Source organism: Sciurus carolinensis, chromosome 9, assembly GCF_902686445.1.
Source record: "Sciurus carolinensis chromosome 9, mSciCar1.2, whole genome shotgun sequence".
Lineage (NCBI taxonomy): Eukaryota > Metazoa > Chordata > Mammalia > Rodentia > Sciuridae > Sciurus > Sciurus carolinensis.
Window position 1 is genome coordinate 41,417,171 of NC_062221.1, and position 27,502 is coordinate 41,444,672.

The 27,502-nt window shown below is 40.0% G+C and overlaps 1 protein-coding gene across 1 annotated transcript in view; it reads right to left on the reverse strand.

The window, feature by feature from the left end:
• Window positions 1-2,877, reverse strand: part of Slc7a14 (solute carrier family 7 member 14) — a 102,899-nt gene extending 100,022 nt beyond the window's left edge. The window contains exon 1 of the mRNA XM_047563042.1: window positions 2,679-2,877. The gene's annotated coding sequence lies outside the window, so the exon portion shown is untranslated. The remainder of the gene's footprint in view (window positions 1-2,678) is intronic.
• Window positions 2,878-27,502: the final 24,625 nt, after the last annotated feature.

The window sequence follows — 27,502 nt, forward strand, 5'->3', positions numbered from 1 at the left end:
AAGAAATATAGACAACAGGAGGGCAAGTTGAGAAATACCACAGCACAATCCCTATTTGTTAAGTGCTGCTGTAGGGAAACTGTTACTTAGGAAGGTTGATGATATCTCTCAGGTATGTTGAGACAGACAACTCTGGAATAGTAGAACTAAGTAAAGTGCAGGGAAAAAAGTAACTAAGAGGATTGCTCAAATCTAGGTGTTTGTCGTATTTTGCTGATATTCCTGTCAAAGTTTATGAAAAAGGCAGCATGGAAGAGTATTTCAGACACCATGGAGTAGTGGGAAGGGCACTGGCAATGGAATCAAGTTAACCAGGTTCTAATCCTAAATTTTCCATCATGTGACTTAGACTGATGATCATCTTTGGGGTTCCCAAGTTCTCCTGTGAGACAATGATGCTGGATGGATATTTAAGTTTTTTCCCAGCTCTGAACTCAGTAGTGTAACTCTAAATATGAAAGTGCATATGGGATTCTGGCTCTTCAACCTTCCTGCAGTTCCATTGCTCTTTCAGAAAAGTCCGCTCATTTACTTCTCTAACCTGTTTCTGTAAACGCAGAGCTCAAGTTGTGTGAACGGTGGCATCTCGAGCAGCATGCATAAAAGCAGTTGGGAGGGTGGGAGTGAGTGACAGTGGGTGGGTGAGCAGATGAAAGAGGATATGGCTGGGAGAGAGAGAGTAGTATGTACAAAAGAGAAAAGCAGGCCTCCGCCTTCATCATTCTTTTGCTACATTCCCCTATAACACCTATTCAAAGCCAAATACCAAAACAAGAGCATGAAAATGGCTTGGACATTGGAGGTGAGCAACCTGAATTTGTATCCAACCTCTTAATTCAGTATTTCTACTTTCAGTTTCCTTATCTGTGTGATACTTATGGTTAGCAGCTATTGTGAAGTTTAAATGTGATATCAATACCTAGCAGATAGTAGGTCTTCTGTAAATATTCTCTTAACTTGCCCTCCCCAAACTGGCTTACTCCCTTTTCCATCTTACCCACAAGAGAAGAAAGAAATGGCACTCAAGACTGCTTAAATATCTGTATCTGGAGGATGTAAATAGTAGTACTGGGGAGAGAAACGTGCAAAGGAAGGAAAAAGTCATAATCTGAAACAGAAATCCCAGTATCCTGTTAATGAAGGCTCTTTCTTTCATTGTAGTCTTACGATTCTCTGGTTCCTGAGAGCCACAGAAATGTTTATCACAACAGCGTCCCTAACTGCGTTTTCAACACTTTACAGACAGGAAGACACACTGCACGGGCAGAGGAAATAGAATGAGGCAACACCCGGAGTTAGCAAGCTGGATTCTGGAGTGATACCGGCTTCTTGCTCTTCCATCCATAAGTGCCAGCGAGCGTCTCAAGTGGAGTCCGGGGTTGTGGTGAGGGAGGTAGAGAACCAGGAAGGCAGAGTACCTTTACTGTTTTCTAGGTAAACACCAGATTCTCTTTATGTGATTCGAACGCAGTTTTCGCTTGCAGGGAATGGGGGCCTCCTGTGAGCCACCAGCTCCGGGGGCATTAGCTCCCAGCTTCTGACAACTTTCAGCACCGCGGACAGCGCTCATTCCCTGGTGCGACTTGAGGCCCAGGCTCCCTGGAGCTCTCCCTGACCCCACATCCCGCGGGGAGGCGGGTTATCCGGCGACCCTTGGTCAACTCCAGCCAATGACTACCCTTTCCACTTAGGCAAAAATTCTCTTCCCAGAGCCAGGTCACGATCTCAATGAGCACAGCTTCGTACAGGTAGAAGGATGAGGAGTGCCAGAAACAGGCGACAGCCCTGCTGCTACAGTCTTCCCGCATCTTTTCTCTGCCTTGCCTTTGCGTCTAGTCTTTTGACAGCTTCTATCTTGCCCTTCAATCACAGTATAAAATACACATGGGGGCGTTCAGGAGAGAAAGAGGTTCAGGGCCATTCTGCCCTACCCCAACCCTCTGGATTCGTGGGAAACTGATGTGCTTTGGGGTTGGGAGATAGGGAACTGAAGGGATGAAGTAGCGCCTGCTAGAATCATCACCCCAGGGCTGCCCTCTCTGGGCAGGAAGCTTCCCTGGACACTTCTCCCGTCACGTCCTCCTTGCAGCCCCCGGAGGGTCACCATTTTCCGAGGACTGATGCCCCTCGCGGCTCACCAGCCTACTTGGGTGCCGGGCTCAGCTAGAGTCCCTTTGAAGAGTTTGCTCTCAGGTAAAGGGCAGACGGTGCCCCCGCCCTCCTCTCCGGCTGCGGCCGGGAAAGCGTCTCTTCCTTTCCTTAGGCGCAGTTCGAGGCCGAGAACCGAGCTGCCCAAGCCTGGTGCGTGCCCAGGCGGAAAGAAAAGGACGGGCCCGGCGTCCGCCGGCACCGGGCGGCCCAGACGCAGCTCCAGCTCCCTCCTCTGCTTCTCGCTCCCGCCGCGCCGGGACTGCACTTGCCCAGCCCCGCCTGGCAGCTCCCGAGAGTCTGAGCCCCGCCGGACCCCTTTCGCTGCCAGAGGCGAAGAGACCCTGACCCAGCTCCTGCCTTATTTCAGGGAACCCCTTCCCAGAGTGCACCCTCAGCCTCCGCGCCATATTCCTGCTTCCCCCCTCCTGGTGGCTCCGGTTCCCTGCTCATCCCAGGCGCGGGGGTACGGCTGGGTCGCGGGAGTCGCGGAGGGGGACAGACTGTGGCAAAAGGGAACGATCACTTACCAGAGGGGCTTGAGGCGATGAACTGGCTGCTGGGGCTGGTGCTGATGGTCCGCGCTTACAGCGCGGGCTGTCTCTCCGGATCTGATGGGGGGTGATGGTGGCGGCAAAGGAAGGCAAGAGTCAGCCGCTGCTGTTGAACAGCTCCTCAATTATTCAGATCGAACCCCCTCCTGCAAGCTCCAGATTCCTGCCAGTCCTCTCTCCGGCTCGCCTGTCTCCGCCTCCTGAGAGTCACGTGCCTGGCCCAACCCCTTACATTATTGAGTCCAAGCCTCACGCCAGACCCCTCTCCCCTCTGCTCCGTTCTGTCCGCCAGTCAGAACTCCTTGCTGGCCTTCTAGCTTCCAGGTGCGGCCTCCAATATCTCAGGCAGAAGGGAGGCTAAGGGAACTTGGAAAGGGGACAGTTCTCTGTCCTGGGAAAGCAGGCCGGGCAGGACTCTGCAGTGCTGATGTGTTAGGAAGGCATCTACCAGCCTCTCTGTATCCGCTGGACTGAGCTACCCATGCCTCTTGCCTGCCCTCTAAAAGCTTCCTGCTTCCTCCGTGGAACCCCCATTGGTCTTAAACTTCTTCCACTCTCCTCAGTACTACAGGAAAGAAAGGATGATCAGGGACCGCTGATTCCCCTGCCCCACTCCCAAAGAGCACAAGACCCAAAACTTCAGTAGGCAAGTAGGCCAAGTTTATCTTGGGGTTCACAACCTTTTGTGTGTGCAAAGACCATGGTTTGAGATTTTGAAGACTCACTAGAAATTTCATCCTTTTTTTTAATACTAAGAATTGAACCCAGGAGTGGTTCAATCACTGAGCCACACCCCCAGACATTTTTTATTTTTAATTTTGAGACAAGGCCTTGCTAAGTCGCTGAGGTTGTCTTTGAATCTGTGATCTTCCTGTCTCAGCCTCCTAAGCCACTGGGATTATGGACATGCATTTCAGAGCCCTGCTAGAAATTTCAGTCTTTGAAATTTTGACCTTGGAGTTTTTAGTTTCTCCTAACCTTTCTTCTCTCATCTGTTAAATGACCACCACAGTACTGTCATGAGAATTAGAAATCATGTTCTTAAAACTGCCTAGCCCAGTACTAGACACATATTTGGAAGTTAGGAAACGGGAGTCCATCTTCTCTTTTCAGTTTTATTTCAGAAAACAATGAGAAGTTTATACATATCAGTAGAATGGAGATATCTTTTTTAAACATGGATGGAGTCTTCCATGAGGTCAAGCTAAATATAACCAGTCTAAGCGGGGACAGGAGGAACACAAGATTGTATTTTACATTTGTTCCTTGAAGTGGGTGTCCTAGAGGCATGCTGTACCTCAAAAAATATAGGAATTGGACAGTACCAAATCAAGCATGTTTGGCCTTATCAGTGAATGAATTATTTAACATGCATAGAGAAGATTGATTTGGATGGGAGATATCTATGTGAATTCTTGCACCTTTGTCCAAGCACTCAAAATATATGGGAGCTAATGAAAAGTAACTCCCTGACTTTTAGAAATAAATTCACTGAGCTTGTATTTGAGGAATATATTGACTGACTGACACTTCCTCCCTAGGGTAGAACAATTCAAACCTAACTTTTGGTTGTGGATCTGCTTTGAACCCTAATGGTCCAGGATTCTCCTCAGAAAGATGGCTGATCATGACTAGGACAGCCTTGATAAGTCCATCTAGCTCATGTTCATTACTGCCTTGAACCAGCATCCAGGACTGAATCTCCATAATTAAAGCTTCTGAGTAGTCAAGCAGAGGATATCAGAGCTCTTGAAATTCCCAAGAAGTTGCAGAATATTGAAGAAAAAGAGTACAGTTAAAGAATCAGAAGTTTGGAATGCCAGTACAGACTCTGCCAGTTACTTATATAAGCCTTGGCAAATCACTTACACTCTCAGTCTTATCTTTAAATTGGTAAAAGATGTCTATCTGTCTTCTCTATAAGACAGAATATTCAGATGGGATAATACATGAAAAGCCAGTGTGAAACACAAAGAGTAAACAAATGGGAGCAATTAGTAATATAGACTTAGGAACACTTTTGAGTCTGCATTATGGGGGTTAGAAGATAGGAAATGAATTTGTTAAAGAACGGACAAGTGCTAAAAAGTCAGTGTCTGTAAGTTTGCTAGTGTGCCTGCAACTTAAGGTGTTTGAAGAGCTTCATTCTTTCAGTTTCACTCTCCTTTTTGATGGATTTCTGAATTAAACCTTCATTCATCATCCCCTTGGCTTTTCATCTTTGAAACACTATCTCAGTAGTTATGCATATTTGCTATTTGAGATAATTTTGTGCTTATATTTTGGAACACAGGGTTTAGACTTTTCTGCCTTTGCAGGTAAAATTGATTTGGGTTGGTAATTCAGAATGGGTTTGATTTCAAAGACAAAGTACTCAGATTCCTTGAGGAATTTCTGAATACTCAACTGCAGCCTGAATGGTGAGGTGAGTTTCCAGTTCACTGCCAATGAAGTTCGTACCCAAATCAGGAATTCATAGAACCTCCTGACCTTTAATTAGATTCCAATCCCATGACCTGGTATACTTCCATTTAATATTCTTTAGAGACCATCAATCTAGACCTCTTTATATTTAGGGGAGACCATAAAACCTAAAGTGTCAACCATGCTTCTATACATATCATTAAAAAAAATTGTCCAAGCTAGGTAAAATCCTGCATCTGATTCCTTTCTAACTCTGTTGTAATCAAGAAGCATGAGGATGAGAATAATAAGCATGAAATCTTTTAATTTGGCTTCAAAAATAGTGCCTTTATAAGCAGTTACTTAGATGAGCACACGTTTAAAAAAATTTGGACAGTGTCTCTATAAATCGTTTTAGAATTTCGAATCATCTTTTCAAACCAGTTTTAAATGCCTAAGTCGACTTACCTAGCAAATGGCAGAAAGGGGAGCTTAGGGGACAGACCTTGCGTAGGTTGCAATATCAAGTTTCACCTTAACAAGATTTCTTGAAAGGTTTCTCTTGGGTCCTTCTCTCTTACTTACAAATGCTTACCTTTTGCTGGTGACCACTGAAAACACTTCTGGGCTATAGATAGAGCATTAATGAACCAATAAGTAAAAATGCAATAGACATAAATATAGTCAGGTGTTTAGAGCTGCATACATCAGCAATGATCGGCACGTATCTCAGTTCTAAAGTTAAACCATGATGCTATAGAATGACTGCTAATTAAATCTTGAAAGGACACACCCTAGTTTTCTTGTTCCAACAAGTGGAACATGAAAATATTGGTTTATTTATTCAGCATACTCTAGACGCTCAGAATATGGCCATGAACAATACAGAAAAGATTCCTGTTCCTCTAGAGTCTAGTGGGGGCAGTCAGATCATAAGCAAGTGAGCAAACCAGTGGAGATAAGCATCATGATGAAAATAAAACAGCAACAGAATAAGGAGGAAAGGGCACCACTCTAGTTAAGTGGTGGAGAACTGATGTAAGTAAATGTGAGGCCTGGACACAAAAGCTATTATGCTCAGAGGAAAGGGTAGGGTGCACTTACCCAGGGCTTTATCCAAAACTGTTCATTAGTAGGCAATCACTAAAATCTCTTGATTGACCTCCTTGGGTGGATGGTGGTTAGGCCACAAGGGGACTGGTCAGATGCCTTGAAAACAATTACCTGTTTTTGTCTCATGATTTATGACGACTACCTGATGGTTTCTTCTGGAACTCCAAGCTCATCAGTGCTCCTGATTCTTGTCTCTGAGCAGATTCAAAAGTTGAGAAATGAGAGACACTGCAACAGCCTGGTTGGAGGAAAGCTTGTCTGGAGCCCTCCAAAGGGAGTTGTATTTCTGGGTAGCAGGAGGCCAGAAAAGAAGGCATACAACCAGAACCCAGAATATTATAGGTAAACCTTGAAGATAGTTTAACCTGCTGCTAGGATCCTACCAATTGGACTGGAAGCCTTTATCTACAAGAAAATTTTCTTCTGGGTATCTAAATTCTAGGAGGAGGAAGGGCAGTGCTGGCCTGAGCATGCTTATTTCATTCCCAAATTTACAAATAAGATATGGCACTCTCCCACCTTCACCCCATGCAGAGTAAAGAAGGGTTTTTAATGAGTGATGCTGTGATGAGAGGTCAGAGATCTGGAATGTCAAACCAAAAGGAAGCATTCAAACTAACACTTCTTCCCATTTATTATGTGTCTTTTTGGTATGTATGGTATTGAACCCAGGAGTTTTCTACCTCAGCCCCTTTTTGAAAAATTTTGACTCAGGGTCACACTATGTTGTCCAGACCAGCCTTACATTTAGAATCCACCTGCCTCACTCTCCCAAGAGGCTGTGATTACAGGTGTGTGCCACAGTTCCCAGCATTATTATGTGTTTTCCTTATATGCATTCATTTTTCTCAGTTAATTTGTTTTATAGAAGTTTCTATCACTACCTTAAATAGAAAACTGATATCAGTTGCAATAAATGCAAGGCAACCATTTAAACACAATGAAAATAAAAACAATGCTCTTATAATCAAGCTAAATGTTTGCCTTTCCAGGAACTCAAGGCTTGCTTTCTTCTTAAAAGAGAAATTATCAGTTGTTAGTGAGGTGTTAAAGACATAGTGGCATCAAACTGAGACTTTCTCCATCACTATTTCTCTAGCTTTAATATGCATAGGATCATCTGAGGCATCTTGTTAAAAAATGCACAATTGGATTCAGTAAGTCTGGGGTGAGAGCCAAGAACCTGCATGATCTCAGCAATGCTGGTGCTCCTGGTTCTTGTGCCACACTTCGACTAGCAAGGATCTAAAGTACCAGTCATGGTAAGTGCCCCATATTCTGGGAAATGCTAACCATAGTTTATAAGTAAGAAAAGTGAGGACTTGCAGGGCATGGCTAACCTAAGATCCTAGAGTTTTTTGGTAAACAAGTCAGGGATAAAACTCATATTTCATAGGTCTCCTGCCTCACAGTCCAGTGCTCTTTCCCAAAGACCTTTAAGGTCACAATTTTCTTATTTGTGGGAAAAAAAAACCCAAATCTGAAAGTCAAAATTTTAAATGCTGCATTCTATAGAGTATTTCATGATAATGAATACATCCAAACTCTCAGCATCTTACAATGAATTTCTTGTTCACTTTGTACATCACTGTGGGTCACTGCGAACTCTGCTACATGGAGTCGCTTCAAGATGGTGATTTTATGATGCCCTGTCTCCCTAGGATACTCTGGAGTTCACCTTGGTGAGCAAGAGCAGGGCTAGAGGATCTTGCACCAGAAACTAAATGCTCTGTTCTGGAAGTGATGCTCCTCACAATTGCCCACAATTTGTTGTCCAGAACTGCTCACATGGCCCCACTGGACTATAATCCCAAGGGGAGTAGAGATAAGTAGTACTTCCTCTTCCTAGAAGTCAAGTCAGTACAGTGAACAGAAGTGTCTACCATGGGTAGTTTTTCTATCACTAACAATCCTTGATTCTATCACCTTGATCTTATCCCTCTTCTCATAATCTCTTCTTGCCAGGTTTTCCAGGTCAATGACTTGCTATTAGTTTGCTTCCTGCTGACCACCCCCACCTGGTCCATATCATTATACACAGGGAAAATGTCAGAGGGAACACAGGATGCAAGGAAACTCCGGGGACAGTGGGGATATCAAAAAAGGTAGATGAGTCAGGAAAAGTGGTCAGGGTGACTTGGAGATAGAGAGGGACAGAGAAAAAGTGAAGGAAGGGAAAGAAAAGGAAATGATCCCTTCTCGAGGGCCTAATAAGTGTTATGCTCTGCATTTGAACATTCATTTGATTTTGCCCTCACAATATTCTTGTCAAGTTATTGTTATCCTGCTTTACATACAAAGAAACAGAGACACAGAGGGCTTATCTAACTTGTCAAGGTCAACACAGAGAGTAAACCAGGATCAATGCCAGACTGTAAATCTAGTATCTTAGTCTCTCCTAAGAAATTTAGGAAAGTCAGTCTTACAGAGCAAGGCCACACTGGTCCTGATGAATGGACCACTTTTTCACATCAACATTGGAATTCCTGAGACTTGATTTTGCTGTATTAGGCATTTGCAGACAAACAGCTGGAACATCCTGATTCCATAGTGGCTATTACTTGAGCAGTCACAGTCTTTCTGGGAAACCAAGCTTTCCCTGAAGCCACTGAGTGGAGGTGTATTCCTGAGTCCCCATCACCACAAAAACAATACCTACCTTCTCTCTTTTCCACTCCATGAAAACCTCTCTCTACATAAGACATGATGTACTGACATAGGAGCAATGATTAAATAAATAGTCTAAAGATGTGCTAAAACACTTTCTGAGCCTATGATGAAAAATCTATAATAAATGTTAGGAAGAACTTTGCAAATACTAATGGACATATCTCACAGTATAGAATGGGCAGATGTTGTGGACTATAGAAGATATGATGGGCTAGGTTAGTGCGGGTGTTGGGGAGTCTTTCTTTGGAGCTTGAAGCAGTGGGGTCTAGAATTTTCCCATGTACTGATAAGATCCACAATTATATACTCATGATGCAGTATTTGTCAAATCTTGACGCTTTCTGAGACTTAGTATTCTAGCCCATGAAAAGGGATAATAATGCCTAAATACAGAATTGTGAAGATTGGAATTAATTTACATGAAGTGCCTGGCATATATTGTTGCTTAATATTGATGACTATTCTTATCATTATTGATAATAAGAAGATGGATACGAAGGGGATTAAAGAGAACCAGCCTCTACTCAATTGAGTGAGCTTGGCCATGACAGTTTCCTATTCTGAACTTCCATTTGTTCTTCAGAAAAACGAAGAAATGGGAGCAGATTTCTTCTAAGAGATCTTCCATAGGCTCAAGTCTCCAATCCAGGAGTTGTGTGGTTTTCCTAGGGAAGGCTGGGCATAGTCTTGGTGGGCAGCTGCATTTAGGGCAACAATGATAAATAAAAGCTTGAACTGAATAGAGATGTCACTGGGTCAATCAGTCGAATACTGAGCCTTGAGAGAAGGTCAGACATTTTTAGAGCCACCACCACCAATGACCCACTCCAACTATAGGCAAAAAGGAATGGTCATAGGGCAAGGGGCAGTCTTTTTAGCTGCTTTGCACATAAGAAAGGTCGCATTATCAAGGAAGCAGCTATAACAGCAACTCTGAATACAAAACAAAAATGTCAATAAGCACAGGAGAGAATTAGAAGGAAAGAAAAACACTCATTCTAATGGGATTGTTAGCTTGCTCTGGTCTCATCAGCCCATGCTATTGCCACCAAGTGGATAATGGATCACACTGGTAGTGGATCAATTATGTCCACAGCAGATTCCCTTCATGAGATGGGCAGGTAAATCACTACCCTCTGAGTAAGCATCCATCACATAAAACAGTGATTATTTTATTGTCAACCTTTTAAAGATATATATTCACCTGCTGTGTATAAGCTTTCTCCTGTTTAATTCAATGACTTTTAGAAAATGAGAATATTTCATTCCATTTACTCATTTCTTAAAGCTCTTAAGAAGACCAAAGACACTGTAAAACGTTCCGGCACATTAGTTGAAAGTGATGAGACAATTTAGAAAAGGGAATGAAGTTCCAGTCTTTATTTTCTCCAGGTCCCAGCTGGGGAAGGCTTAAATAATACACCAGGTTATCTGTTTTCAGAATCCCCAGCGGGGGAGGTTTCTTGGCTTGGCTACTTCATTCCCCCTCCTTCCACAAAATGTTGAACTGTTTAATCATTCTTGTGTTAAGGTTTCCTATGCCTCATTGGGTCAGGTGCCAGGAGTGCCTTTAAGATGACTGAAGGCAAGAACCAATATGTCCTGCAGAGTGGACTCAATCATTCAATCTGTCTTCAGGTTGGTCAGTCACTCTGGGAGCTGGCCCTCAGCTCTGTGTTCATCTTGTTCTGGGATGTCTTCCCCACGTGGCTTGAGAAGCTTCTAGTAAACCTCTCAAAACATGATGTGACCTCTTGGATCAAATCCTGAGCCAGACACTAGCTCACTGCTTTCCAGGTCAGGCAGGTCCCACTTTTAATCATCCTTGCAGAGGGGACACATTGAATTTTTTCTTGTTGTGATCTATGCTTATATGTCAATATATAATAGAGGCTTGATCTTCTATTGAAATGATGATCAAACAGGAAGCACCTATTTCATGGATGAATCTGCTTTAAGAAATAAGGATGACTTCCAATAAGCAATTGCAATGGCTTGCTTCTTCCACAGGATCTGTTTCCAGTCTTGTGCTTCTCTTCATGTTCTCTGGAATCTCTACCTTCTGATGTGACAACAGGGCAATAAAGATGATGGTGACAATTCAAGAACAGTGTCTCTCTTCCCACTTCTGCATTCCCAGCCCTCTACCTTGGCAGGGTCAGCTTCTGCTCTTTTTCCTATGATTTATCTTGGAAACATTTGCACCAGTTAATGTGTCATCAGAAGAAGTATGTTAGGCTATAATGGCAAATGAGGCAAACTTAATCCCATCCACAATAGCTTGAAGACTATAATTGTTTTGTCCAGAACAGATGCCAACAATGGCTGGTTTAGCAATCAAGTGCTCATCTCCTTTAAATTCTTAAGTAGCTTTAACATCCCTAGTTCTTTACTTAATGAACTCTGCATAAGATTTGGGCCATCTCACTCATGCTAATGCTTTTGGAGTGTTAGGCACCCTCATAAAATAAAGGGGTCAGCGTGAAAGAGAGAAACAATGGAAGATGATGTGACCTCTGGCTTTGAGAGGGCAATGTGTTTAGTCAAGGGAGTTGTGCTGAGTATTTTGAGAATTAGACTTTTTACTCATCTGATAAGAGATTTAAAATAAAGGAATCCTAAATTGAATATACTGTGTTTATGTGGGGGTGGGATGGAGGAGTTAAGGTAAAAGGACTATCCAAGATGTGAGATTTGGAAATGACTGCTGTGGTCAGAGCCTTGCCCTGCTGTGACTAGGGCTGATTTAGGAGTTTTGTTGGAGGAGATACTTAACTGAACATAACAGAAAATGTAAATTTAAAAGCACTTTTTTGCATGAAATTTCAGCCTGAAGAAGAGGACCAGGTGACATTTTTGTGATAAAACACATATAACCTAAAGTTGACCATTTTAATCATGCTTAAAAGTGTATGCTTTAGTGGCATGAAGTACATTCCTATTGTCGTGCAACCATCACCACTATCCATTTCAAGAATTTCATCTTGAACTTAAACTCTGTACCCATTAAACAATGACTCTCCATTTTCCCCTCCCTCAGCCCCTGGCCACCTTGATTTTATTTTCTCTCTCTATGAATTTACTCCAGGTACCTCATAAGTGGAATTATACATGTGTTAGTCAGCTTTTCGTCACTGGGACCAAAATAGCTGACAAGAACAACTTAGAAGAGGGAAAGTTTATTTTGGCTCCTGGTTTCTGAGGTTTAGTAGATGATGGGCCAACTCCATTGCTGTAGGCCAGAGGTGAGGTTCAACAACATGGCGGAAGGGAACGGCAGAGGGAAACTGCTCAGGATGAAGTGGAGAGAAGAAATGGGGGAAGGGGACACAAGCAAGATGAACCCTTTCAGAGCCTACCCCCAGTGACCCACCTTCTCCAGCCATGCATCACCAGCCTTCAGGTACCAATCAGTTGGTTCATTCAAAATAGAATGGGCTATTAGGTTACAGCTCTTGTAACTTTGAATATTCCTGTATTAACACAGGAGTTTTGGGGGGACATCTCATATCCAAACCATATCAATACTGACAATACTGTTTTTGTCTTTTGTGTCTGGCTTATTAGCATGTTTTCAAGGTTTATCAGGTTGGGTAGTATGTGTCAGAACTTCCTTTTAAGTATAAATGTTATTTCCTTACATGCATATTCCACATTACATTATCCAATATGGATATTTGGGTTGTTCACAGTGTTTTGGCTATTGTGAATATGCCTATGAGAATATTGGTGTATAAATATTTGTTTGAGTCTTTGATTTCAATTCTTGTGTGCATACACCTACAAGTGGAATGTTTGGATCAACCACACTACTTTTTTCCAGTGGTTGCTCTATTTTATATTCCCACTAGCAATGCCCAAGGGTTCCAATTTTTCCATATTATCACCAACACTTGCTATTTTTTATTGTTATTTTTAGTTTTTTTTTAAAATAGCCATTCTAACAATTGTAAAGTCAAAGAACTTTCAAAGATAAAAATGATAATGGGTAACATTTATGGAGTACTGAACAGGTGGCAGATGCTATTTAGATCATAGAGTCCAGTCATTTGTTGACTTAGTCAACACAAACTCTGAGTGACCAATTAAAGGTAGGATCTGGTGTATGAGTTTTCAGGAGAGAATTTCTGAACAACTTCCCTGTGGAAAATTTGTTCAATGAATATCAAACAAATATTTCCTTACAGTCTACTGTGTGCACAGTGACAAGGCTGGGCCTTCGCAATAAAAGAAAAAAGAATAGCATTACCTAAAATCCTTAAGTTACTGTGTAGGACTGACAATTTCTTCTGTGGCGTGGGCCCCAGGATGGTGTGTGTGAATAAAGCATACACAGAGCTGTGAGGGGCAATTGGTGTGCGGTAGCTTACCAGTTCTGCAGTGATCTATAATTAAGTAGGCCATAAGGGTAATGTGGCTGTGACCTGACCTCCAGTCTTCCCATGAATGGCTTTCTAAATGCAAGGCACATCAAACCGAAAAGATATGGGCCTCAGGCACAGCTGGATCCAGGTGCTGAAAGAGCATCTTCAAATGTCTGTCTTTCATTTTTTAGCTGTTTTTTTCTGAGTTAGCTTTGTCTTTAGTAAATTCTTCTCAAGGGTGGAAAATGTCCACCAACTCTGGAATTACTACAAACAAACAAACAAACAAAAAACCAGACTGACAACCTCAGGGGATGGAGAGTACCTTTTTCCAGCAGTGATAGCTCAAGTTCCAGAGCTGACTCCTACTGGACTAACTGGTGTCATTTTCCCATTCTTTAACCAATCACCAAGTCCATGATTGACTGGTTTATGCCCTGTGCTCTTGCCATCATTCTGAGAGGTGGGGTTAGTACCACATAAATCACATGGACTGAAAGTGGGGTTAGGGCACTGTTTTTAGATAAAAGAAGAATAGGTTCTAGGCGGGTGAAAAAACTGGAGTATTTTCCAAATTTGATTGACCATAGACACATTACTATCCAAAAGAATTCAGTCCTAAGTAATCTAATCACCAAGCCACTCATATAATAGTGAGGATCCTGTGCTTAGAATCATGTCTGACTTTATCAGAGTGATTTGTAAATAAAAATGAAAGATATATTGTCTGATTTTTGACAACCCCTAGGAACTGCCATATTAATAAGAACAGTGAATAAATTTCTTCTTACCTTACCATCTTACTTTCTTCAGTGCTTTATACTCTGTCAGATTTTTCCACACACCATCTCATTAGCTCTCCGATGCAATCAGTGGAGGTAAATTGTACAATGACCTCAGCTACCAGATATCAGTCTTGTCATTAGTTGTCAAAATACCATACTAAATTGTCAGCTTCCCTTATGTTAACTTTCACCTTGCTGGACACAAAAACTATTAATGAAGATGTTAAGTGTGTAAATTAACTTTGCCATAGTGAAAATGTTTATTTCTGTGCCATAAGAAATTAGGTACAAGGTGCAGTGGCACATGCCTGTAATCCCAGCAACTCAGGAGTCTGATGCAGGAGGATCACAAGTTCAAAGCCATCCTCAGCTACTTAGTGAGGCCTTAGTGAAACTGTGTCTCAAAATTAAAAAATAAAAAATGGGCTGGGGATTTCTTTGGGTTCAATCCCTGGTACCAAAAAAGAAAAAAAGAAAGAAATTACTAAAGGACTGAGCACATGGCACATGCCTATAATCCCAGTTATTTAGAAGGCTGAGGCAGGAAGATGACAAGATGAGCCTCAGCAACTTAGTGAGACCTGTCTCAAAATAAAAAATAAAAAGGAGCTGGGATGTAGTTTAGTTGTAAATTGTCCCTGGATTCAAAACCTAATACAATAATATTAATAATAATAATAATAATAATAATAATTAGTAGAGGGAAGGGTTTCTTGAAGGAAGAAGATTGGCAAGCTGGTCCAAGTTGTCAACCTTAAAAGTGGCAGATGGTAATGAATGAGACCCTAATTTATTTATGATGGAGAGCAATGGGATTGGGATGGTTTTGTTGGAGCTACCAATGAGTACTGAGTAATTCATTTTTATCTAAAAGTGTATAAATGTATGTTTGCATGTATCAGTGAAGTTGCTTTTTCTTGCAAGTGAGGGAAAACTCAAACTGGCCTCAAAATAGAGGGGATTTATTGACTCTTATAATCCTATGTCTGCCTTAGATCCTTCTAAATCAAGTATGAATAAGAGATAGATAGATATATAGATAGATGGATAGATGGATAGATAGATAGATAGATAGATAGATAGATAGATAGATAGATAGATAGATCATATGTAGGACAAGGTTCAGGATTTGTTTGATTCAGTAGCTTGACTCAGTTATCAAAAGGAGCTATATTCATGGTGTTATAGGACTTCAATGAGTCCAGGCCTGACATCCGTACCCTATCCCACCTGGAAGGAGAGAGTATTCTTTACTTTCCCATGAGCCCCTAGCAAACATTTTCTCCAGTCTTAGTGGCTTTGATTTGATCATATCACCTGTTCTGATCAAAAACTCTGATCAGGAAATTGGATTATGCTAATTATTAGTCTCTTCCTGAAGTCAGACTTGGGATCCAATTCCTCTTAGATACATGGGGGTTGAATGAAATGAGGAATGGGAGTTGGGGAAAGCAACTTCAAACAAAGCCATTAGTGTAGGTTTCTATTATTACATTCTGTCTCTCTTTCTCATACTTTGAAATATTATCTATTTATCCTTAGAGAATTTTAAGTCGACAGTGGCCATCTGTGAAAGGAGATTGGGGATAACGGAAAGGACGGTGAATCTGGCATTCAATGTTTAAAGTGTGACTGTGCCATATTCCATCTCTACGACCTTGGGCTTGTTCATATCTCGTAGCTGAAACAGCCTTTATCACTGGATGAATGAGAATGGTATTTACCCTATCTACCTCACAAACTTGTTAGGATCAAGGAAAAGATCACACACTAGCAGCATTTTCTAGTTTATGATGTAAATGTAAGTTATTACTATTTCTTTTCATAGCTGGCACGATTTAACAAGGAAGAGAGATTTCAGCACAAGCACCCAGAGCAGCAGATTTGTTATGGAAAGTGTTCCAACCAAACCTCCAGTTACAGAAAAAAGCAGCAGCATTGGCTTTTAGATACACGGTGCTGAGGCAGGAAACAATGACTTTGGAATAGCTGGAGAAAGACCAGATGGATGCCTCTATGAGCGAAGGAGTTATTTTTAGAAAAATTTTCTGTATTGCAGGACAATGTCATGTGGGGAGAAATTGTCCTCTGCAGTCTAAACTGCTGTACTACTTATTACCCTTAAACATCCAGAGGTAAAAAGCATGGATTTTGGAACAGACCATCATCAACTTGCCATGCAACCTTGAGGCAATCATTAACCTCTTCCATCTTCAGGTTTCTCATATGGCAGAAAAGATAACACTGGTCTCGTAACATTTGGTGGATGGTTGTAGAAGCTGGTGTCTATATACAGTGTTACATGCTATCTGACATGCAGTATCTCTTGACCAAATGGTACCTTTCCTGGTTGCCTGCAGTCACTAGTAAATTTGAAAGTGGATCATAATGGAAGGACCTTATGGCTAACACTTTCTTCTCCAAGGATCAGAAGTCCATTTTGAATTGAATTTGCTGTATTCTTTTTTTTTTTTCTTTTTTGGTACCAAAGATTGAACTCAGGGGTACTCAACCACTGAGCCATATCCCCAGCCCTATTTTGTATTTTATTTAGAGATAGGATCTCACTGAATTGCTTAGTGCCTTGGTTTTGCTGAGGCTGGCTTTGAACTCACAATCCTCCTGTCTCAGTCCCCCCTGGGTGGCTGGGATTACAGGTATGCACCACCATGCCCTGCTGAATTTGCTATATTCTTAATCCTAGATGGCACTAAGATATTTAATGCCAGTGATTTCTGAGCCTCTTAAAGCATCTTAGCATGCTTAACTTTATGTTCTCAAATTGATTTTGATTACTAGAATTATTTGAATATAAACTACAAATAAGTAGCCATTCATTTAACTATCACTATAGCCCTTACTTTAAATACCGATCTTGTCCTTACTTAAAAAAATAGAGCTGCTTTTTAGAAATATAACTATCCTTCATTTTGAAAATTCAATAGTATTTAATCCCTCTTAGAAACTCAGAAAATCCATTAGGGGCCAGGCGTGGTGGTATGTCTGTAATCCCAGTGATTTGGGAGACTGAGGCAGGAGGATTGCAAATTTGAGGCCAGCCTCAGTAATTTAGCAAGTCCCTTAACAACTTAGAGAGATACCGTCTCAAAATAAAAATTAAAAAGGACTGGGGATGTAGCTCAGTAGTAATGAACCCTTGGGTTCAATTCCCAGTACTAGGTGTTGGGGGGTGAAGAAAAAAAAGAAAATCAATTTTGGCCTTTTTATATTGGAAATTTCTATGAGCTGGTGCATCCATGAATTAATAGTTCAGAATTAGTGTCTATAAAAACTCTTATGCTACAGCAAGTGCCTCAGAATCATTAGACACAGGAGAGTAGCATTCATGATAGCTTTAATGTTAAAGGTATTTTGTTCTATTTGAATTCTTTGAAATCGGTGTTTATGGCATAAACTATCTTATCACTAGACATTTTTATAGATTGGACTTGAGAACTTCATTACTGGATTTGAAAATATTACAGAAGTCTCAATTCACTTGGGAATTCCAAGTAGACTTTGTACTCTATTAAAAGGCACAGTTACTGTGCAAATAAATGGAAGTTATGTTTAAAGTTAACTATAAACATTTATGAGCAATGGTAATTACCCAAAACTGTGATATTGGTATTCCAAATATATAATTTTTACATCAGAAGTTGGAGTACATTATTTTACATAGACCATTACTACTACAGTAAACTACACTGATAATCATAAATAGGTCTGTTTCAAGCAAATTCACTAATATTCTTTCCCCATAAATAAATATTATAGTAAATGCTTTCTTCAATCTTGATATGTAATAACTTCAATTATAGGAACTGTTATCTACATAAACTCTGTTGCAGGAAATGTCCATCAACGGATAAAAATTCATAAATAACCCTCTCATCAATATGTGTGCATTTGTTGACATATGTGCTTAAATTTTAGAATGGTTTCTTTTTTATTTAACTCTTAACCATAAAAATACTTAGCGCATCTAAAAAAACCTTCCTGATGTTCTCTTGTGGAAGGCATTGGGCTCAACAAACATTACTGGAAGATGGCTGTAAACAGCCATAAGTAAAGATGGCATGTGTACAATTCTAAAAAGTCAGTCATTGATAGATGTTAATCTGCTGGTGGACTTTGGTCACAGCATGTTCAATCAAGTTGCAATAGTATTTGTGATGGAAACTCCCCTAGGAGAAAATGTAGCAGCATCCATTTTAGCTGATTAGATTGCTGCTTTAAATATGCACCAGAAAGTAACAATTTAAGGAGACAGCTGACATGCTGCAGGAGCCAGAGATCAGACACGTGAAGAATATACTCAGGCTTCAGCCATGGAAAGTCAAGAGATGCCCCTTGTGTGTCAAGAAGCAAAGCTGACATGATTGTTGAGGCAGAGAAGGCATGCTGTGACCCTTTCTATGATTCCAGGCTTTGGTGGAGAAATAAAACAGGACTTTCTGGGAAAGCAGAAAGAAAAATAAATGTAACTTTAATTATAGTTACTGTGGTGTATAGCTATCTATGTAAATATCCTTAAGGTTAACCTAAATTCAAGCAAGCACATATTATTATTTACATGGAATTTTGTGTGTTATATTCAAACTGCTGTTAGGCCCTAGGATATTAATAGTATGGCTTCCACTAAGGAAAGAAAAGTATTCTTTCAGGATGGTAGAGGCAAATAAACAGGGATCAACCTCAAATGAGGTATGTCTGACAAACTGACACTACCAGGAACCACCAAATTGAAAGCATGTTAAAGAATAATGAAATTGGCCAGGAATCCAGAAGTGAGCAGACCACTATATTAACTTAATGCATTCACTTCCTTTTAGTCTTCCTGACATTTCTTGGTTCTTCTCTGTTGTACGATTTTATGTTGGTATTGAGGGACTGCCCTGGAATTAGAACTCATATTTATTAATAAGATAACATACAGGGAGATAAACTATTGCTTCTAGGATCTTCCTTCTAGAAGATTAAGGTATAACTTCTCCAGAAACCATGGGTTCTTCCTGCATTTAACTGACCCAGTTGACGTCATATGACTGGTCTGGAGCCAATTATAGCAAGGGAGATAGGATGGTCTTCAAACGAGTCAAGCCCACCTCTTGCTCTAGAAGCATGGATAGCTTCTGTCAATACAAGGACTCTGCACATAGGAGAATGACTACTTGAAGAAAATCACAATTCTGTTTGAAGAACAGAAGAGAGAGAGGAATGAATGCCATGACACTGGTCTGGAATCTGCCCTTACCAATTGTGTGAGGTTGGGCAAGCCAGCCAGTTACTTTGAGCTTTATTTTGCTTATCTGAATAACAGGGAATACTCACATACTTGATATCCATTTTCTTTTTCCTTTTTTGTTTTCATTGGAAAAATGCCAACTAAACTCCACATTTCTTAGTCTCTGCTGCCTTAGGGATTTTGGAAAATCTCCTTAAAGTCAGCTGTGTGACTTATTTTCCTTTATCTGTTTTGTTTTGATTCCTTCCCTGAATTTGGATGTGATCATTCCAGACATCAGTCATTTTTAGACAAGAAAGTGATCCTGAGTAGGGACCCAGTTCCAATGATGGCTGAGCAGAGAGAGAAAGAGAGAAAGAATCGGAGTCCTTTATGACTATAGGATTGCCAGTCTAGCCTTGGATTTCCTGTCTGGAGACTTCTTTTAAGTGAGAGATAAATTAACTTATAAATCCTTTAAGTCACTCTTATCTTAAATATTTTACTAGCAGTAAAACATATTATTCAATGGTCATCTCTCATCACCAGTGTATGATAATTTGTTAGTAAAGTTCACATCACTGTGGCAAGTCATGACCACTCCAGGGACCTCTCAAAGCTTCCTTATATCCATATAATGTATTATTCTCTTCCAATGTTCCAATGGGGACTTTTAATTAAATAAAGTTCTTATCCAATTAAATTATCATGCTTTGTATTCATTTCACAGATTGAGTAGCTGAAAAGTCAGGGCATGAAGGAAAGATTGTGAATTTATAAAAAGAAAAAAATAAAGATTGGACTTTCTTCACCAGATTGCTTCTCTCCACAACAGTATGCTTTGGAGTTTGTGACTCATTTAATACTTCAGCACCAATTTTTCAAGGAAAAGTGCATCATTTGGAGCAGAGCACTTATGTGCCACTGTAAAACTAAGTGAACTGTTTTTAAAATATCTTAAGTCCTATTAAATTGGAACCATTGCTAAAGTGTGTTTGGAGTCACTCAGTGATGGCAGAAATAACTAGAGATGATTAGACATTGCCTGTGTTTATGCTAGTGGCTATTTGTGAAAATATTTTCTGGAAAAATCAAAAGGTGTATGTATTCAGTTTCTCTTAAACTGTTTTGAGAGACAGTATCCACAAATGGAGTCTAGCTTGCACTCTTGCCTCCATTCTTAAGGATAATGACATTCACTTAGGCTTGCCCTTGCTTCCATCTGACTAGCCTTGAATCTTTTCTCTGTAAACACCTGCTTGTGACCCATTTGTCTTTGGGCAATCTCCATGTATTTTTCACTTTACACACTTATATACTTGTCTCTTTCTTTCTCTTTTGATTTGGGGCATTGACAATACCTCGATTAATATTATCCCCCTTTAGCTTCTGGCAAGTAGGACTTCCTTACCACATCTCTCCAGTCACACTCAATTCCTAGATCACACTTTGGATGCATACAAAGAATTATTTTATGATTCTTCTTTCATTTTAAGATGGTAGCTTGAGTGAATGGGGCAGAGAAGGCTTGGAATTCTGGAGGACATAAGGGAGGACTGAGGAAGTGGTAGAATTTACCCCTCAATTTTAGTTTTGAAACCTTCTGTATCTATTTGACTCATCATCAGACTCTAGATCTCATTTGCATAAGCAACCATTTATAGAACCTTTGTGTGCCTAGTGCCATGCTAATTAGCAGGAATAAACAGGTGGAAGATACAATCTCTTCATTTTAGGAATTTACTATCTACTGAGGGAGGCAGAGTATTAAATCAAAGATTATGGTTCACTATGATAGGTGCTATCAGAAAGCTCTAAGAGAAGGATGGATTGCCTTAACCAACCTTTGTTTATGGCTTTCATTTCATGAACTGGCCTAGAAATAGTGCAGGGGTTGGTTAATGGAGCAGGAATAATAAAATAATATTACAGGCAATATTCATAAGCCCCTTTTACCTGCTGAAGACATTTCCTTACATGTGAGTGTGTTGTTTGTTTAGAATGTTAGAATCCTTCAGCCATACATTTAAGAAAGGGTTTCTGTCCTTGGTGCTGAAACATTTCTGGACTGAAGAACAGATCTCCTAAACAATACTCGTTCCTAACTGTGAGGTAGGGGTTGGGAGTGAAGATATTTATCTAAAGAGTAATTAGGAAGAAGGGTGGGCAGTCTCCCTTTTGACAAAGAGATAGAAGTGTTGTGATCACTCCGCACCAAAAGAGAGAGCACAAGTCCTTCATGGCCTAATTCCTTGTACTATTCATTGGCTCCAGGAAGGGACCCCTCACACTGGTGGGGAGCAGCAGAATGAGTGGAGGTGCTGTCTGCCCCCATTTCCTGATGCAGCAAATGCCATGGATATGTGTAGGCAGTGGGGGTGGTGTCTGGAAACGTGTCTTTTGGCAGCTGCTACTAGTCCCACTTTCCCAGCAGCTATTGTCAGGGTTGTGGCCAAGATCTTCTTTATAAATGCACCAATTCTGGGGACATGCTTTTAAAAAATAATGTGTAAGCCTGGGCTGCTTTCTGTCCTCTAGACATATGATGTCAATAATTTTCGTCTCAAAGGGTTCATATCTATTTCTTTTCTTAGGTAACCATGGAGGCAGCATAGTGTAAATAGTTAGTAGAAAACTAGACAGACATGGAACTCAGTTCTGGACAGACTTGGAAACTCAGTTCATTTATTTGCTATGATTTTTTTTATCTGTATGATTTTGGGAAAATTGATGAATTCTGTGAGCATTAGTTTACTAGTCTAAAGAGTGGGATAAAAAACTTAATTTGAAGAATTGCAGTAAAGATTTACTGGCAAACACTAAGTACCCCATCAAGATAGTTAATAAACTTAAATATTACTATTTCCAGTAAGTTGTTTTCCTCTTGGGGTTGGGTATGTGGGCAGAGAAGCATAAGGTATTAACTTTTGATAGGAGCCAATACAGTCTAGTTGGGGTAGGACAAGAACACTGTCATTTCTCTGATTACTGGTGAAATGGGCATTTCTTTACATAACTATTAATTGTGTTATTTAACTTCTTAATTATGTTCCTTTGACTGTGAATTGCATTTGGTTGCTTGTATTTATTTGTATTATAAAATTCTTTGTTCACTTAGATGTTAATCCATTGTCAGTCATGAACATTATAAATACCTCCCTCAGACAATCACCAACTGTTAATTTTGTCTTTGATATCTTTCTAATAGCCAAAACACTTCTATATGACATAGTTGAATTTAGCAAAATTCTCAGATTGGATTTTTATTTAAATATATATAGCTATATAAAATTTTACATAAATCATAAGTGTGCAGCTTGATGATTTACCACAATGCAAACAAACATTCCTATGTTCTCCCTCCAGGACAAGAGGCAGAACATTATGAATATGTCTCCCTTGTGCTCACTAAATCCTCTTTCTTTTTAAAGTTAACAATGCATGAGATATCTATTTCTGCATAATTATGTCATACTTAATGGTTTAGGATAATAAGCATTTATTATTTCACAGTTTTGGAGTGGCAAGGATCCAGGAGCAGCTTGGTTGAATGGACTGGGTTCAAGATTTCTCCTGAGATTTCAATCAAGATAGTGGCTGGGACTGTGGTCACCTGAAAGCTTGACTAAAAGTAGAGAATCTGCTTCCAAGAAGGCTCAACCACAGAGTTGTTGACCGGAATCCTCAGCTCTGCCCTAGCTGTTGCAGGAGTCTTTAGTCACTCACCAGGTAGGTCTTTCTCTAGGGCTGCTCACAAAAAGGTAGGTAACTTCCCAGGGTAAGGGAAGAGAAGGATAGATAGGCAATGCAGTGCATTTTTATGACTTAATTTCTGAAGTTGTATCATATCACTTTCACTTTAATTAATTTTAAAAATTTATTAATTCTTGTCTCTGAGTCCAGCCCACCAAGAAGAGGATAATTAGATACCATTTCTTGAAGTGAGAAATATCAAAGAGTTTTTGAACATATTTTTATAACCACTTCTACAGTTATCTTCACTTTTAACCTCTTTTAGTTTTGCTTTGTGAACTTCATATAAATAGGATTATATGATTTGTTCTTTAAGTTTTTAAATACACATATATATGTATATATTCATATATACAAATATATATGTATATGAGGTTCCACTGAATTTTCCTTACATTTGATATTTTTCTCCCAAATCTCATTTTCTAAATGGTATATTCTTGCACTATTGATTTGTCTTATCTCTTTGATTATATACCAAATGAGAGATGATGGTCAGTCAAATCAGTGTGAGAATGGTAGATTTGGTGAGACATAGCCATATTGGTTTTTTTTTTTTTGAAGGGCCCTTTTCTAATTTAATTCTCAATACAACCTTATGAATTAGGTACAGAAAAATGTGCACACACTCTGGACATTGCCTGAGAGTGATGAAGGCTCCTAATTGTTTTTCTTGGCCTGAGCATATATCATTCTTGTCATAGGTAGTCTTTAAAAGGAAAGGGAGTAGTTCATTATAAATTTCCTTGACACTAAGGGTCAAGACAATGATAGATAGCCTCTTGACACTATCATCTGAAACTGCTCACATGGCATCTGATCTGTTGGTGAAGAAGAGCAGGGGAATGTGGATCTGCACACATAGGCTATTCTGAAAGGAAGTGGAATCCTCTTTTTTTCCTCCCAAAGCACTTTTTAAAATTGTAAATAGGCATTGGACTTTATTACGTACCTTTTGTACATTTACTCATTGTATGGATTGTCACATGCAAAGTTACAAAGTGATATAAGTCACATGGATATAATTTTTAATTTTCACTGAATTTCCATGTTAAGCTTACTTGTGATTTCCATGTTACTGTATTTAATATTCTACTCAAGACAGTTAGCTAAAGTAGTATGTGCTATTTGTACCCTGCTCATAATCATGTGATATGGACCATTTCTGTGCAGCCCAAGCCAACTGCTAGAATCTGTGCCTATCAGGCTGAAACTTCCAGAGAATTAATATTTCTCCTTTCCCAGGATCAGATCTCAACCAATGGCTGACGGAACTGGAAGGATAATGGACCCAGTTTCCATGCTTTTCAGGAGGAATAACATGGAGGCAGTTGTTCTACATTGGCTCCTGGTCTAAAACAGTAGATTAAGCGCAAGTTACCCACAGTGGGAACTTGTTTGAAAATACTCTTGGTTCCTTCCTTTTGTTCTCTCACTTCTCCATTCACTTACTGGTGTTTCCTTGGGTCTCCTTCCAAATAAATCATTGCCCATGAATCCTTACCTTGGGGTCTGTTTCTGGGGAATCCCAAAATAAATAGCTAACATTTTCTTCTGCAACATGTACCTATGTTCAAAAATAAAATTTGCCTATAAACTTTTAAATCTTATATTTCTGTTTTCTAGTATTATTCCAAAGATTGTATAATCACAATAAAGTCAGTTGAATGACTTTTCTTTATTTTCTTCTTAAAATTTTATATTAAAGAGGATGATCTATCCTTTGAAGTTTGATAGAACTCATAAACCTATATGGGTGTGATGCTTTCTTAAAAAAAAGAAGGAGATTTGAGCAATTATAATTTCTTGAATGGTAATTTGTTTATTTAAGTTCTATTTTCCTACTTGTATAAATTTTGTCATTTTTTTACATTGCTAGAAGGTTATTCATTTTACCTAGAATTTCAAATTTATTCATTTAAAGTTGTTCATGATAGTCACATAAGTCATGTGGTCTTAGAGCTGGCTCAAATGGCTCACGATAACTGAGCACTATTAAATTTTTAAGAACTTCATGAATGGATGACATCACATTGGTAACTTAATAATAACTGTAGTGAGAATATTTATACCATGGAAATTGACAAACTACATATCAGGATTTTTTTTCCTGATGAACTAGTTGTTATAAAGTTTCCCCAACACCATGTGATTCTCATGTTTCACTGTTCTTTCCTTCTCCACCTCCTTTGTTGATTTCTCCTCTTTCCATTAACCTCCTAACAATCCACTGTCCCACTGCATAGACCTTACTCTCTACTCTGTGTACACTGACGCTTATCTCAGCACTTGAAAAAACATCCCTATGGCCCTAGGCCCCAAATTTATATTGTTGTTCTGGACCTTTCTCCTTAATGCTGACTGCCAATTCAACATCTCTTCTTGGGTATCTCAAATTTAACATGATCAAATCCCCTTACACTTGCTTCACTTCAGTCTCCCCATCTCCAAAGATAACAACTTCATATTCCAGTTGCTCAGACTAAAAATCTTATGGTCATTCATGATTTCTATTATTCTTCATACCCAGAATCTCCACTAGAAAACCATAATGATCCTACATTTGAAAATATGTAAACTTGCTGGGTGTGGCCCTACATGCCTATAGTCCCAGCTAATCTAGGGAAGCTGAGGTTGGAGATATGCTTGACCTTATGACAACAGCGTAAGCAACACGGTAAGTCCCTGTGTCAGGAAAAACAAAAAGAGAGAGAGAGAGAGAGAGAGAGAGAGAGAGAGAGAGAGAGAGAGAGAGAGAGAGAAGGAGAGAAAGAGGAGGAGGAAGAAGAAGAGGAAGGGGAAGAAGAAGGAGGAGGAGGAGGAGAAGGAGGAAGAAACAAGAAGGGAAGAGGAGAAGGAGGATGAGAAATAAAAACATATCTGGCAATTTCTCACTATTTCAGTCAGTATCCATAATCTCTAACTGAATTATTGTCATAGCCTCCTAGAGAGTTTTTCCACAATCACCCTTCCCCCTCCTTAGAGTCTATCTTCTAGTCCTCCAAATAGCCAGAATATTCTGTTTTAATGTAACTCAGATCATATTCCCTCTTTGCACAAATCCCTCCCAGTCTCAGAATACAAACCAGAGTCCTTAGATGTCCCCACACAGCTCTGACCACATCTAGGATGTGCCCCTCTATTCATTGTCTGCTCCAGACACACTGGCCTCCTTATTATTTTCCTCAAACAAAACAAAACAAAACAAAACAAAACCAGACAAACTCCTACCTCAGAGTTTCTGTCTGGAATGTTCTTCCCCAAGATAACTTCATTTAAAGCACATAGATTACATTTCATTGTTTAATGTTTCTCTCCCTCCACTACAAGTGTAGAGATTTTTCTTCTCCTTCACTGATGTAACCCAACAGTGAAGCAGAAGAACACCTGACACACTGTGTTGAAGTGGACTCATGCCTCTTGTAAAGATTCTGAGCTGTTCCCAGTCTCTCCGGGATAGCCTGAGGAGATGGGCATACCAGCCCTGCAGAGGCTTGAGATTCCTCCTGTGCTGTCCTCCCTGATGGGAGAAGGCAGACAGTAGTATTAGGAAATCAGAGGTAGCTGGAACCACTCAATAACATCCAGGAGTGTGAAATCCTGCCTACTATTCTTTTGACTGGAAGTCCTATCTTCTCTTGGGTCCCTTTTGGGACAAGGGAGATTGGAAGTCAGAATTAAAAATTAGGTTTTTATCTAGCCTTACTAGGCTATATTCCCTGAATTAATGCATATTCTTTAAAGGAAAAAGAGCCAGCTTTTAACTCCACCCCTAAAATTAGAAAGTTAGTCTTAATCAGTCAAATACACACAGGTAATGACTCAGAAATAGGTTTAACAGTGCATTGAGGAGATTCAACTCAGTGGAGTATGACAGTCTTATTTTCCCAATTACTGTCTTAATCCATGCTCTGACGAGTCTTCCATTTCCTGTTTCTTAATAGCATATTCAGCTGATTCCATAACTTCCTTGTCACTTTTGCTAATTAAGACTCAGTTCAATTTCAAAGTCTATTAAAGCTCATCCCATCCCTTCCCTACAGCACAGGTTTGAGCAGTGACCTGCAGATTTGAAGCCAAGAAGAGGGTATACACACCCTGCTCTCTCCTCCTCTCCAAGGTTTCCATCCTTTAGGGTGGTAGTGGGCAGGAAGGAGGCGTGGTACAGACAGAGGCCATCTTACATAGCTAACCACTGTGTGTGGTAGGGTGATGTCCCTTACCAAGCATTGTTGTTTTTGTTTGTTTGTTTGTTTTTGTTTGTTTGTTTTTGGTCCTGGAGATTGAACCCAGGGCACTTAACCACTGATCCATATCCCCAGCCCTTTTAATTTTGTTTTGTTTTGAGAAAGGGTGTCACTAAGTTGATGAGGCTGATTGCTAAGTTGCAATCCTTCTGCCTCTGCCCCCTGGGATTATAGGCATGTGCCTCCACGCCCAGCCTAAGCTGTTTTGATCTAGTTCTGATTGACACTGCAGGACTCT